The following is a 6,829-nucleotide window of genomic DNA, read 5'->3' as shown; positions in this document are numbered from 1 at the left end:
ACCCCTTAGCCGTCTACCACTGTGCCCAGGAAATTTACATGGCAGGTTTATTCTGCCGCAGGCACCATCCTCTGGAAAAACAGCTCCCGAAGGGCGACTGGTCTGTTGTTGACACAAAGCTAGGCAAACATCAGTCCACACTGGGTGTGGGGGCTCTGCTGGATGCAGGTGGGACGTTCTCATGCCAAGCCCATCGCTCCTCCTTCCCATGGAGAGGTCTGAGCTAGAAACTGAAGATTCTAAGTCTGATCCTGGGGTGATCTGATCCTGGGGTGATCGCTGTTGCGGATATTCTGTGGGTAAGGGGTTGGGTCACTCATGACTAGGGCATTAAAGCTAAGAGACCCCAGACACTCCAACAAGCACCTACGCACTAAGTGTGGCTAGGCAGGACACCCATAGGTGCCTTAGATAGATAGATAGATAGATAGATTAGATGGGGTATATGGGGATAGATAGATAGATTAGATTAGATGTGTATGAGGAGAGAGCTCTGAATTGTATTTGTTTAATTTCAGCAGCTGTACTTTGCATCAGTCTCACAAAACCTGTTTCTCTCTCCTGTTCGCATCCTCCTGGCTCCAGCACGTCAAGTTTCTTTTCCGTTGTCGTTACTCGTATTTATTTGGCAGAATTACAGAATTTAATCCAACGAAGGAGCTCGCTCGTCTTTTTCCATAATATGATGTTTGGGTCAAAGATCAGGGTTCTGTTCCGCAGCCAGGCCACCGGACCCAGCACGCTTTTGTGTGGAGAATTTTCACAGTCTAATTAACCATTAGAACAACTTGCCCAGGGACATGGCAGATTTCTCCATTGCGAGGCGTCAGCTTGAATGGCTCAGGCTCAGGCTGCAGGAATCACTGAGCAAGGTTCTCCGGCCTGTGCTCCGCAGGAGGTCAGACTAGTTGATCACAATGGTCCTTTCTGGGCTTGGAAGCCGTGGAACTGTGACAGCTCCATCCTCTGGACACAAGCCTTGGCAACGTGAATGTAGGCCCAGACCCTCCTCATGCCCATTGAACTCAATGGAGAGCTTTTTCTGTCTCTGTCCTTTTTTCAGTAGGGTTCTCCTGCGTCCTGTGTCTTCTGCATCCTGCTGCACAAACAACACCCCAGGGTCGGGCCGTCCTGCCGTCCAGCTGGCTCTGAACTTGCAATGGAAGTGAGGAAGGGCCAGAGAACGTTCCCGCGCTGAGCCCGAACGTGGGCCAGGGACCACGGGCCTTGCTGCACGCCCCGTTCTTACTGAGGAATCTTTCCCCGGCCGTGATTTCTCAGTGCCCCATGGGACCCGGCGGTGTGCACAGAGGGGGCTGGGTGTGAGCAGCCACCCAGCGCCCCGCCCTGGGCTCTGGGACAAGGAACAGCACAAGCGTGGGAGACCTGCCAGCTGCAGTGTTACAGACAGGGAAACTCCCCCTGCAAATGCAGACAGAGTCACGAGGAAACCAACCGACCATGAACACTGAGCCACAAAGGAGAAACCAACAACGCATCCCCGGAGCCCCCCCAACCTTTCCCCCCCAGAGCCTCCCCATCCCCCTCCTATCCCACCGCACAGACTCCCTGGTCCCCGCAACCCTCCCCCCCCAAAGCCTCCCCCAACCTCCCAGAGACTCCCCATTCCCCCATCCCTCCCCCCATCCTCCCAGAGACTCCCTGATCCCCCCACCTTTCCCCAGAACTTCCCCCAGAGCCTCCCCATCCCCCTCCTATCCCACACCAGAGACACCCTGATCCCCCCAACCATCATCCCCAGAGCCTCTCCATACCTCCCAGAGACTCCCTGATCCCCCCACCGTCCCCCCAGAGCCTCCCCCTCCTATCCCACCCCAGAGACTCCCTGATCCCCACTCTGTCCCCCCCAGAGCCTCCCCATCCCCCTCCTATCCCACACCAGAGACACCCTGATCCCCCCAATCATCATCCCCAGAGCCTCTCTATACCTCCCAGAGACTCCCTGATCCCCCCACCGTCCCCCCAGAGCCTCCCCCTCCTATCCCACCCCAGAGACTCCCTGATCCCCACGCTGTCCCCCCCAGAGCCTCCCCATCCCCCTCCTATCCCACCCCCGAGACTCCCTGATCCCCCTAACCCTCCCCCATCCCGCCCCCACCCACCCCCAGCCCACTTGCAGTCCGTCCCCTGATCCCAGCTCCCTGGCTCTGCCCCACAGCTGTCCGTGGGGGGAGGGCGACACCCTGTGGTCCTGGCGGGGAAGCGTCGGCCTCATTGCTCTGGGCTCCCTTTTGCAGGGGCGCTCATGGGCCGGTGCCTCCGTCCAGCTGGGAGGCCTGCTAGGGGCAGGAGGGATGTTCCAGTCTGGGGCCGTGGGCGCAGGGGATGCTGGCGTGCGAGGCTTGAGACTGGTGGGGGGGAGACAGCTGGGGTGGGTCGTTAGTGGGTTGCAGATCGTTGTACTCCGGTGTCTCTGCTCAGGCCCTGAGTTTGAGCATGGTGCAAAGTTATGAATGGCAGCTCCCAGGTTTGCCTTGCGAACGCCTTGTGCGGGTTTCCCTTGAGGCTGGGGGCCAAGAGGCCAGCTGTAGGGCGATCGCTGTGTGACGAGTCGGACGTGGTGTTCTGCTCACTTGCTTTAGCGCTGCTTCCCTCTCCCTTTTGCTGCCCTATAGAGTCCCCCTCCCTCCAAGCTGATTCAGCCCTTCATGGATGTGACGAAGCGGGACTGTTCTTACCGTTTCCTCTGAATACTGTAGGGGTGCCTCAGTTTCCCCTGTGCAGTTCTTAAGTCTCTAGGGGGTGGGATAAGGGGGTGTGATTGTTGCAGGGCAAAGGGCCAGGGTACATAAATGGCAACACTCTGTCTCCTGGCAACTGATGGCCTGGGCCCTCCCCCCCCCCCCCCCCAAGGTGAGAGCTGAAGGGTTGGAGACCAAAGGAATCCGGTGCCCTCCTGGCCCGGGAAAGGGACAAAGCCCAGAGGAGGGGGGACTGGAGGGAGTTTCAGTTTGGGGCTGGCTGGGACATGGAGTGAAGGGCAGACGGGGTTGTCTGGCTCACTGCCCCCCAAAATGGACCCAGCTGAGGGGTCCTGTTCTCTGCACCTACAAGCTCTGTGTTAGACCATGTTCCTGTCGTCTAATAAACCTTCTGTGTTACTGGCTGGCTGAGAGTCCCGTCTGACTGCGGAGTTGGGGGGCAGGACCCTCTGGCTTCCCCAGGACCCCGCCTGGGCGGACTGGCTGTGGGAAGCGCAGGGAGGGGCAGAGGAGGCTGAAGGCTCCGAGGTCGGACCCAGGAAGGTGGAGCTGGGGGAGCTGTGTGTCCTGCAGACAGGCTGCTCCCCGAGAGGAGACTCCCCCAGAGTTCATGGGGAGCAGTCCCAGAGCCTCGCCCGGGGCCTCCGTGACAGTGTATTTACAGACAGTTTCCGTATCCCCCCAACTATGTACTCAGCTCTCGCTCCAGCCAGTGTTTGCCAAAGCCGGGGCACGGCCCCGGGGCAAGAGCTCAGGGCTAGCTCAGGGTGGGTACAGACATTCCCGTCCATTGCTCTCCAGAATCTCAGCTTACATTTCAAAACCCTCCATCTGGAGCTGGTTTGGCTGCGTGAGGCTGATGACGAGGCACCTGCCGGAGTCTGCAAAGAGCCTGAGACAAGAGCTGGGGCGGGGGCTTGCCTTCCTCTGTGGCACGGGCGTGGTTTGCCTGCCGGGATCGTCCGGACATGTCTCCCCTGAGCAGTTCCTCCAGCTCTAGGGCAGCTGGTCTCTGCCTGCGGTATGCAACTCCAGTGCACTGAAAAGCTTTCGTCTAACGAGAGACTCTGGGCTCAGTACGGGTGTAGCCGAAGGACCTGGGCTGTGCAGAGGCTCAGCTGAGATGCTCTAATGGGCCCCTGGGGGCTTAAACCCTGTGAGACTGTCCCGTTCCTTGCAGCAGCGGCTGAGCGAGATGACCAGATGGAGGAGGTATTTTTGAAAGGCAGCTGTGAGGAAGGGGTGGGGGGCAGCCAAAGGCCTATGCACTCTGGGAGGGAGACAGTTCAAACCCCGAGGCCCTTGGCTATGAAAGAACTGGCTGTGGCCAGAATAGTCTTGCCCAGCTGGACAGGGTTACGCTTGGATCGGCGTCCCCTCGTCCCTCATTAATGGACCAGTTTTCTCTGCAATGCACCATTCACCCCTCGCCCACCAGCAGGGAGGCAGGGGCACTAAGGCAAATGAGCATGGCTTTATGGCGAATGGGGATGTCAAATCAACATGTGGTCGTTCTTTGATGAGATCACAAGACGGGCTGATAACGGTAACTCTGTTGACATAAATACTTAGATATGTTAGTTTTACTTAGACTTACTTAGTTTCTTTGCGGGCGAGGATGGTCTTGTTGGTCTGTGTTTGTACAGCGCCTGGCACAATGGGGTCCTGGTCCATGAGTAGGGGATCCAAGGTGCTACTATACTGTAAACAGTAAATAATAATGTACTTGGATTTCTGTAAGGCATCAGTGCTGCATAGGGTGACCAGACAGCAAGTGTAAAAAATCGGGATGGGGTGGGGGGTAACAGTTGCCTACATAAGAAAAAGCCTCCAAAATTGGGGCTGTCCCTATAGAATTGGGACATCTGGTCCCCCTAATGCTGCACAATGTTCTGATCAAAAAGTAGCACAATGCCGAATCATCATGGGACCTAATCAGTGAGGTGAAAACTGGCTAACTGCTAGAACGGTTAATGGGGAATCGTCACCCCAGAAGGTGTTTCTAGCGGGGCTCTGCAGAGATCTGTTCTTGGGCCAGTGCAGTTCCATATCTTTATCAGTGATCTGCAAGGAAATATGCAGTCACTGCTGGTGACGTTTGCAGATGGCACAGACTGGTGGGGAGATAAATAACGGACCTGAATCCCTCGCTGGGGTTCACTTCGACGAGCTCCATCAAGGTGGGCTCCACGCCGGCGCCTTGTCTCCACTAGGATTTTGCATCCATTATCTCGGTGTAAAAAACACCTTTTCTGAAGTGAAGCCCTAATAGTCACAGCCTCTCTGTTTAGACCCAGCAGGGCCGGGACTCTGCGCAGGGCCTTTATCGCTGGGATCACAAAGCTACTTTGCTCAGCACTCCGGGAGCTGTAGCCTGATGCATGTCTGATTACCAGGCAGATAGCTTATCTGGGGAGTTAACCTCCCCCACCACAACAGCCTCTGGTTTCAGAACTGCGTCATTTCCATCCCGTCTCCCCAGTGGGGGCTGGGTGGCCAGCACCCATGGCCCGCTCTGCTTTGCTGTTCACGCCTTGGATCTTCCTGCCCTCAGAGAAGGGAGCCTCTCGCTCTTTGGGATTCAGTTCCAGTTCCCTGGCATGGTCACCACCACAGACATTTAGACCCAGTCCCACTCCTCCCCTCCCCACCCCTTTTTAACTCCTCTATTGTCTCTGCTGACCATCCCCACGATCATGGTCCTGTGCCCAAGGCCACAGTCTCCTTCATTTATTAAACCTCCTTCCTCGTGTGGCTTGGTTCCCTGCTCTTTGCACGTGCGCCCAGCACGTGGGCACCCCTCTCCAGCTCCATCTGCTTCCGCAGAACTCCATCTTCTGCCCTACCAGGTGCTGCAGCAGAGATGGGGGTGGTGACAGGGCTGGGGTCGCAGGGGGCTGCGGGTCGGGAGTGAGGGGCACTGGCAGCGCTGGAGGGGGGCAGGTGTTAGGGGGCTTATTCCTTCACCCGCCTATTTCCCTGGTCCTTCTCGCATGAACAGAGAGCAACAATACCCCAAGTCCAAAGGTGGACGAGCAAAGTCCAAAGGTGCAAACAATCCTCATCCTGATAAGAATACACCTACCTTCTTAGAGTTTGGCCTTTACAGACAGGCCTGAATGTCTATATCCTAACTGCAGGGCTGGGGTAGCAGGGGGCTGCAGGTCAGGAGTGAGGGGCACCGGCGGAGCTGTGGGGGGCCCAGGGCTGGAGTAGCAGGGGGCTGCGGGTCGGGAGTGAGGGGCACCGGCGGAGCTGTGGGGGGCCCAGGGCTGGGGTAGCAGGGGGCTGCGGGTCGGGAGTGAGGGGCACCGGCGGAGCTGTGGGGGGCCCAGGGCTGGGGTAGCAGGGGGCTGCGGGTCGGGAGTGAGGGGCACCGGCGGAGCTGTGGGGGGCCCAGGGCTGGGGTAGCAGGGGGCTGCGGGTCGGGAGTGAGGGGCACCGGCGGAGCTGTGGGGGGCCCAGGGCTGGGGTAGCAGGGGGCTGCGGGTCGGGAGTGAGGGGCACCGGCGGAGCTGTGGGGGGCCCAGGGCTGGAGTAGCAGGGGGCTGCGGGTCGGGAGTGAGGGGCACCGGCGGAGCTGTGGGGGGCCCAGGGCTGGGGTAGCAGGGGGCTGCGGGTCGGGAGTGAGGGGCACCGGCGGAGCTGTGGGGGGCCCAGGGCTGGGGTAGCAGGGGGCTGCGGGTCGGGAGTGAGGGGCACCGGCGGAGCTGTGGGGGGCCCAGGGCTGGGGTAGCAGGGGGCTGCGGGTCGGGAGTGAGGGGCACCGGCGGAGCTGTGGGGGGCCCAGGGCTGGGGTAGCAGGGGGCTGCGGGTCGGGAGTGAGGGGCACCGGCGGAGCTGTGGGGGGCCCAGGGCTGGGGTAGCAGGGGGCTGCGGGTCGGGAGTGAGGGGCACCGGCGGAGCTGTGGGGGGCCCAGGGCTGGGGTAGCAGGGGGCTGCGGGTCGGGAGTGAGGGGCACCGGCGGAGCTGTGGGGGGCCCAGGGCTGGAGTAGCAGGGGGCTGCGGGTCGGGAGTGAGGGGCACCGGCGGAGCTGTGGGGGGCCCAGGGCTGGGGTAGCAGGGGGCTGCGGGTCGGGAGTGAGGGGCACCGGCGGAGCTGTGG

Source organism: Caretta caretta, chromosome 26, assembly GCF_965140235.1.
Source record: "Caretta caretta isolate rCarCar2 chromosome 26, rCarCar1.hap1, whole genome shotgun sequence".
Classification (NCBI taxonomy): domain Eukaryota; kingdom Metazoa; phylum Chordata; order Testudines; family Cheloniidae; genus Caretta; species Caretta caretta.
Note: the sequence above shows the minus strand (reverse complement) of the source record.